Source organism: Amblyomma maculatum, chromosome 4 (assembly GCF_055883805.1).
Source record: "Amblyomma maculatum isolate TAMU_Amacu chromosome 4, ASM5588380v1, whole genome shotgun sequence".
In the NCBI taxonomy this organism is placed as follows: Eukaryota; Metazoa; Arthropoda; class Arachnida; order Ixodida; family Ixodidae; genus Amblyomma; species Amblyomma maculatum.
In genome coordinates, this window is record NC_139347.1 from 197,094,394 (window position 1) to 197,101,454 (window position 7,061).

General features: G+C 48.2%; 1 pseudogene; it reads right to left on the reverse strand.

Moving 5' to 3' along the window:
- Positions 1-2,784: 2,784 nt before the first annotated feature.
- Positions 2,785-5,860, reverse strand: LOC146193959 (uncharacterized; annotated as a pseudogene).
- Between the last annotated feature and the right edge of the window lie 1,201 nt (positions 5,861-7,061).

Below are 7,061 nucleotides of genomic sequence, written 5' to 3' on the forward strand. Positions count from 1 at the left end.
GAGAGAGAGCGTCAGCATTTGGGTTGTTTTCTGCCGGATTTGTACGTGATGGTAAAAGTGTACCTTTGTAAACGTAGCACCGAGCGGCCGAGCCGACCTGATAAGTTCTTTAACGACGACAGCCAACAGAGCACATGATGTTAGGTGACGATTGTGAATTGGCGGCCATACAAATAGGGTCGAATTTTTTGGACAGACCAAACAATGGCAAGGCATTCTTGTTCCGTAATGCTGTAGTTACGCTCAGCTGCTGTGAGGGAACGGCTAGCGTATGCCACAACCTGCTTTTCGAACGCAGCGTTGCGTTGCAAGAGAACGGCACCGATGCCTTCTGGCGTCAGTATGAAGAATGGTGGGAGCTGTCTCATCGAAATGTTGAAGCACAGGAGATGAAGTGAGTGCTTGCTTGAGGGATTGGAAGGCCTGTTCACATTCACTGGACCATAAGAAAAGCGTGTCAGATTTCAAGAGGTTGTGTAAAGGGGCCGCAACGAAGTTTCGGATGAAACGTCGGAAGTGCGACGCCAACCCGAGGAAGCTGCGCAGTTCATTCTTCCGTTTGGGCTGAGGAAAATTATTTACCGCTGCAATTTTGTCGGGATCGGGCTGTATGCCCGCCTTGCTAACGACATGGACGAGGACTTTGATGGTTTTGCTGATGAAGTGGCATTTTTTAGTGTTGATCTGGAGACCGGCTCATGTCAGACATCTGAGAACTTCTGTGAGACGAAGTGGTGGGCGAAGTTCGACGAAAAGATGATAATATCGTCTAGATAACACAAGCACGTCTTCCATTTCATTCTTCGAAGCACTGTGTCCACCATGCGCTCGAGGGTGGCTGGAGCATTACATAAACTGAAAGGCATCGCATTGAATTCATAAAGACCATCAGGAGTAGCAAATGCGGTCTTGTTCTTGTCGGATTCATGCAAGGGAATTTGCCAATATCCCGAGCGCAAGTTGAGGCTTGAGAAATACTCTGCTCCCTGAAGGCAGTCCAGTGCGTCATCGATGCGTGGTAGCGGGTAAACACCTCTGCGGGTTATCTTATTAAGGGCCTGGTAATCCACACAAAACCGCACAGAACCATTCTTTTTCCTGACAACCCCGCCGGGGTGGCACACTGGTTACGGCGCTCGACTTCTGACCCCAAAGACGCGGGATCGAATCCCGGCCTCGGCGGCCGCTTTTCGATGGAGGCGAAAAGCAAGGCGCCCGTGTGCTGGGCGTTGTCAGTGCACGTTAAAGAACCTCAGGTGGTCGAAATTTCCGGAGTCCTCCACTATACGGCGTCTCTCATAGCCTGAGTGGCTTTGGGACATTAAACCCCGCAAACCAACAAACCAAACCTTTTTCCTGACGAGAACAACAGGAGATGACCAGGGGATGCTCGATGGCTGGATGATGTTTCGTGCGAGCATGTCGGCGACTTGGTCCTCAATGATTTTACGTTCTGATGACACGCTATATGGACGGCGACGATTAATGGTTGATTCCTCAGTCTCTTTGCGGTGGGAGGTGCACATTGGGCCTAAATTTGACGTACACATGTCGAAAGAGCCTTTGTGTTTCAAAAGGATTGCGAGAAATGCCGCCGACTGTTCAGAAGTTAGGTCAGTGCTGATGGTGGCCGCGAGTGCCGAGGAAGGTCGCTGAGGTAGAGCATCAGACGGTGGAGAAGCACAGGGAAGCGTGACGAGGGAACAGGATCTCCTTCAAAAAGAAAGCCAACAGTTCCTCCCTTCGGTAAAATAAAGGCTGGTTACGAGTGTTCATCGCCGCTACAACCACGCAACCGCGGTTGAAACAGGTGGGGCAGGAGGCAAGCGCTATATGCCGTCGGAGGTCCACCGTGGTGCTGGCATCACTAAAGCATCGCCGTCAAGTGCATAATCCAGGCTAGCAATGATGAGGTGCTCACGGCTAGGGCTCAAAACGTAGTCAAGGGCAGCGAGCACACGTAGTGGGGAGGAGGCAGATTCTGGGTCGAGCTTAGTGTCCGCAATGTGAATGAGGCGGTCACGGCAGGAGATAAGGGCAGACGCCGACGATAAAAAGTCCCAGCCTAAAATTAGGTCATGGACGCATGACGGAATAACCACAAACTCAGTATGATGCCGCTGGTCATCACTAAGAACGCGCGCTGTGCATTGGGTGTGATGGCAGTACCGTTGGCTCCACGGAGAGGAGGACCGATGTACGAAGTTATTACTTTGCGGAGGCGATAACACAAGCTGCTATTAATGACGGAATAATTGCGGCACCCGTATCGATGAGGGCTTCAACGTATACTTCTTCGATCAGTACTCTCAGCATATCTGGGAGGAATTCCAGAGTTCGTCTGTGAAGCAGCTTTCCCTCCAAAAACTGCTTCTGTTAGTTTTACGCGCTAGGAAAAAATGATTGGAAGAGCGGTCGAAGTGGGAACGGGCGGCGAAAAGGCAATGGGGAGCGGCATCCGGTAGAACGAGAGGGTCGGGAATTATCGTGAGAATCCTGCGGCGAAGGAGAACGACGGAAGGAATCCGAGTATGGGATCGTAGAAGCTTCAGGCTGGCGCAGGCGGGCATTCTCGAATGGAGCATAACCACGCTGTTCGTCTTGCTGGCGCCGGCGACAGACGCGGGAGATGTGACCGCGGATTCCGCACAAATAACAGACTGGGCGGGAAGAGCGCCAGGATTGTCGATAACGGGACGGTTGAGAGCACGGGGCTACGGGAGCCACATAACCACACACAGGAGCAGGACAAGGAGAATGGACTGGGGTGGCTTCGAAGCCATTTCAGTGTGCGGGACGCGGCAGGCGGTAGTCGACGTGGCTGGCGCCACGGCGCAGGTACGTGAAGGCTGCCAGTTCGTCCTTGACGACGCTGCGCAAATCTGAAGTGGCTGGCGAGAGGTTGGAGCTGCCAGGAACTAAGCTTGCTTGATTGGCTAGCTCCTCTCGTATAATGGCACGGATAATGGTGCGCAGGTTGCCGTCAACAAGAACGCCGTCATTGATGTTGTCTTGCTGCAGGCGGCACGACTGAAGATCGTCCAGGCGTTGACAGGTGGTGGTTATGTCCGTCCCAATGGGGAGGTTCTGAACCAGCAAGTCGTTGAATGCGACGATTCCGATGTCCTTAACAATATGGCGAACGCGTTCAGCTTCCGTCATAGCAGCATCGACTCGGCGGCAAAGGGCTAAAACGTCTTCGATATATGATGTGTAGGACTCACCAGGCTGCTGAAGACGGGCTTCGAGCTTCATTTTAGCCAGCTCAGAATGACCAGATGGCGTGCCGAAAAATTTCCGCAGCTGCTGGGTGAATGTTAACCAATCAGGGATGCGGTCTTCGGGATTGAGAACCACGTTTTTGCGACGTCAGTCAAGTAGAAGACAACGTTCAGTAGCTTGTGGGAGTCATCCCAGCGGTTGAAGGAACTCACTCTGGTGTAATTATCAAACCAGTCTTCGACATCGTCGCCGCGAAGGCCGGCAAAGAGCTGGGGATCGCGCTGGCGGCTAGTGATGGTCCAGGTATGGTTAGCCACAACAGCAGGGGCAGATGCCGGGAGCGCGCGTTCCGTTGCCCTCGTTCATACCGAAGGGGTGTGAGAGCAAGCGAAGGCCGGAACGGAGCTCCAGGGGGAACAGTAGACAAGTAGAAAGCGAGAGGCTTGGGATACTAAGGGCACTTCCAGCACTTGTGAGCCACCGCTCTAACAAACGTCGTTTTTCCAGCCACATGTCTGGAACACTGCGCGTGATCTTGCGAACGCCTGTGAATGATGACGATGCTGCGTATGTGCAGTTGAAAGAGGTGAAGATTCTGGCACCGCTCTCACAATATAGACAACCATGTTCTGGCTGTTTAAATAAAATCGCTGGAATGAAAACTGTTTTTGGCACTGCTTCAAAGCCATCAATAAGTTGAACTTTTGAACACTTCAGTTCTATTCCTTGAAGGTAAAGTTAACGAGATTTTACTTCATTCACAATGTGCCCACCGCTTTCTTCTTTTACTTGTTGTCATTATTATTTGTTTCTGAAAAGCTGCATTTTTCTATTTATGCAATGCTACCACTAGTGCAGTGCCTGCTTATGTGGCACATTTACACTTTCAGAACGTTTTATTTTTCACCATAGTGTGGTGTTACTGGACATCCAGTGTTTAGGTAAGGACAACATAAACCTCATGATCTCTTGCAAGGCATTGGTGTGCAAACAAAGCTAACACATGATTTGGTACATTGCAATGATCTGGAGATGGGTCCAGAAAGGAAAGCTGTGTAGCCATCTGTGCTGTTTTTTAGATGTCTGGTGTGTAGGTATTCGGTTGAATCCCCCCCTTTTTGTTTTAAAATGTCCATCTCTCAAAATTGTTTGCAGAGAACCCCGAAAGAGTGGGAATGAATGAGCAGAATTCCTGGAGACCAATGCTAATTTAATTGGAATCAGCTTTTTTATAGTTGAAAATATGTTTGTGCGTCAGATGCCGTGCATCTGATGGGATCTTAAGAGTGAAGTTCAGAAGCAGATAGTCACTGAATCCCTCACTAGTCGTAATGGTGCTTATGTTTTCGGGGCAAGTCCTCAGAATAAGATCGAGGATATTAGTCACACGGGTTGGTAGGTTAACTAACTGGACGAGGGAAAAATCCAAAGTTAAGCCGATAAATTCTTTAGAGCCGCGAGAGCTGGCAGTCAAGTTCGGCCAGTCAATATCCGGATATTTAAAGTCACCTGTAAGAAATATATTGGCTTTTGGAAATTTCGATCTTATTTCACGGAGGTTATCTCAGAAGTGAGAAGTGAAGACGTCGGAGGTTTCGGGTGGTCTGTAACAGGTACCTATTAATGAATTACCTGAACATGATTTGATGCTGATCCAGATAATCTCTAAAGGACAGGGTAAGTTAATGAGGTGTGATGTTATGCATTTTCTGACGGCTATGAGGACACCACCTCCCCTTTTGTTGCATCTGTCGTTGCGGTAAATGACGTAGTCAGTGGTGTTGGGCAGGACCTCTGTATCAGTAATATCGGGGTTTAGCCACGTTTCAGTCAACACCTTTGATTACAAGCCTTCTGTTGAATGCCAGCAGCAGCAGCAGCAAATTATCCTCGCTCTAGGTCAGCTAGCTGAGGAATAAATCTTTTGTTCAACAAGCCGTTACACGATTCGCCACAAGCATGCTTGAATGTATGTTCATTACTCTGAAGAAAAGTGCTGCCTGCTACAAGCTGAAGTCTAATTCAATTTTACTCGGTGGTGAATAAAGTACTGCAACAGCAGTAGTAGTAGTTAGAATAATATTCAAAGGCTGCCTAGGAGGCAGAACTATTCAGCGAGAGTTGGTATGAAACATCACAAGGGTCATCCTGATAAGTCTCCATGGACTGCAGTGTAGCCCTGTCATGAGGTATGCCTTGCAGCAGCATGATGGTGGACAGCTCACCAGTTTGGCGTTCTGAAAATTCAGTCACACTATCAGTTTAGACGAGATGCATCACAAGACTTGCGAAAAACGCTTTGCAGACTTCAGCAGTTATGTTGCTCGATGGGTTGGTTGCATGTTAATGTGATTTAGATGTTTCATTGACAATCATTATCGAAAGCTGTGGCACAGCTTGGTGCACAGTCTAGCAAAAAATAAACCACTCTTTTAGTTGAAAAACATGCGATAATCTGTGCAACCATAGCAGAAATTTAACAATGCTTTAAAATGAGCCCCTTAAAAGGGAAATGCTGTCTTGCATACCAGCATCTTTCCCCACATCCTCTGTCTGCAATCAAATTGTCCTCGCTCTTGGCTTCAGAGCAGCTCGTGTTGGTGTGTTCCACAGAGCACTGTGTCTGAGCATCTGACATCCTGGCCTCACTGCTGTCTGACATACCAGGGGTTCACCGGCAAGTGCATACCTTGCTGGTGGTGAGCCTAGACAAGAAATACAGCACAAGAACTTCAAGAAACTAAATGCATGCTAACAATTCATGTTTTGGAAGAACGGATAGGGCTTTAAGCAGTCATGATGAAAAGGATGTGCAGATAATTGTGCGCCGCTGCACAATTTTCTGAACACAAGTATTTTCTTTTTTTTTTTCACGTAGTTCAAAGACAAACCATCTCATCGAAACTGCCTATGAACAACTACTTGTTGCGGTGCCGCTTTCATTATTTTTTATATGAAGCCACAGGCCATAGGAAAATGAAAAAAAAAAAATCCCTTTTTTATTTTTCATTTTTCCTGACGTTTTTGCCTAACGTTTACTCTTGTTGTTTCTGTTGCTTTTCTTTGTTAGTAGTTTTGACTCTGCTTTTGCTATGATGGTAACTCAGAATTGTTGGCTGCCTAATTTTTGCCATTTTATTTTTATTTCCCCCTAGGCATATGGCCTGTTGACTGCCTCTGACCTTCCTGGGTTGATGACTCTTCTACTGGCAATGATTCTAATTGTGCTTCGTGTTTCCTGCTTAGTGGTGTGTGATTTGGAGTATAAAATATGGCCTGTGTATCAATAAAAATTCAGTTGGTAGTCTGCGCTAGTCCTGCTTTTCCATATTTCCTTTGCGTTGCTCCTCTCAATGTTTCCAAAATTATTCGACTAGCCTTCGTAATTATCCCAGAGAAATGTCTGATGCTGCCCGATTGGACTCGCTGCCGCAACATAAGCTGTTTACCAAAAATTGTCGAATGCGTAACCAACAGGTTTCACGGGCCCTTGAGAAAAGTTAGTAAAGTAAACGGTCTGTTGCTGGCCGAGTGGCAGATGCCGAGTCGTACGCCTGCAGCGAACAGCGCCTCAAACGCGCAGCGCTCACAGACTGAAATCCAGCACATAGCACTCAACCTAGGCTATCTCCTAGCGAGAACTTTGGAGAATAAGACACGCAAACCTGGACCCGTATTCCGAGTCTGCGTCGTTATCGAAAGTGCCGCTATCTCCCCGACCTCGAGTCACCTGATTGGTGGAAACGCCGGAACATGATGTAGCTACCTCTTCCGGTTCCGTAGTGGCCCCATCCGGTTCCGGCGTTTCGACCAATCAGACGACTCAAGGTCACGTGAAA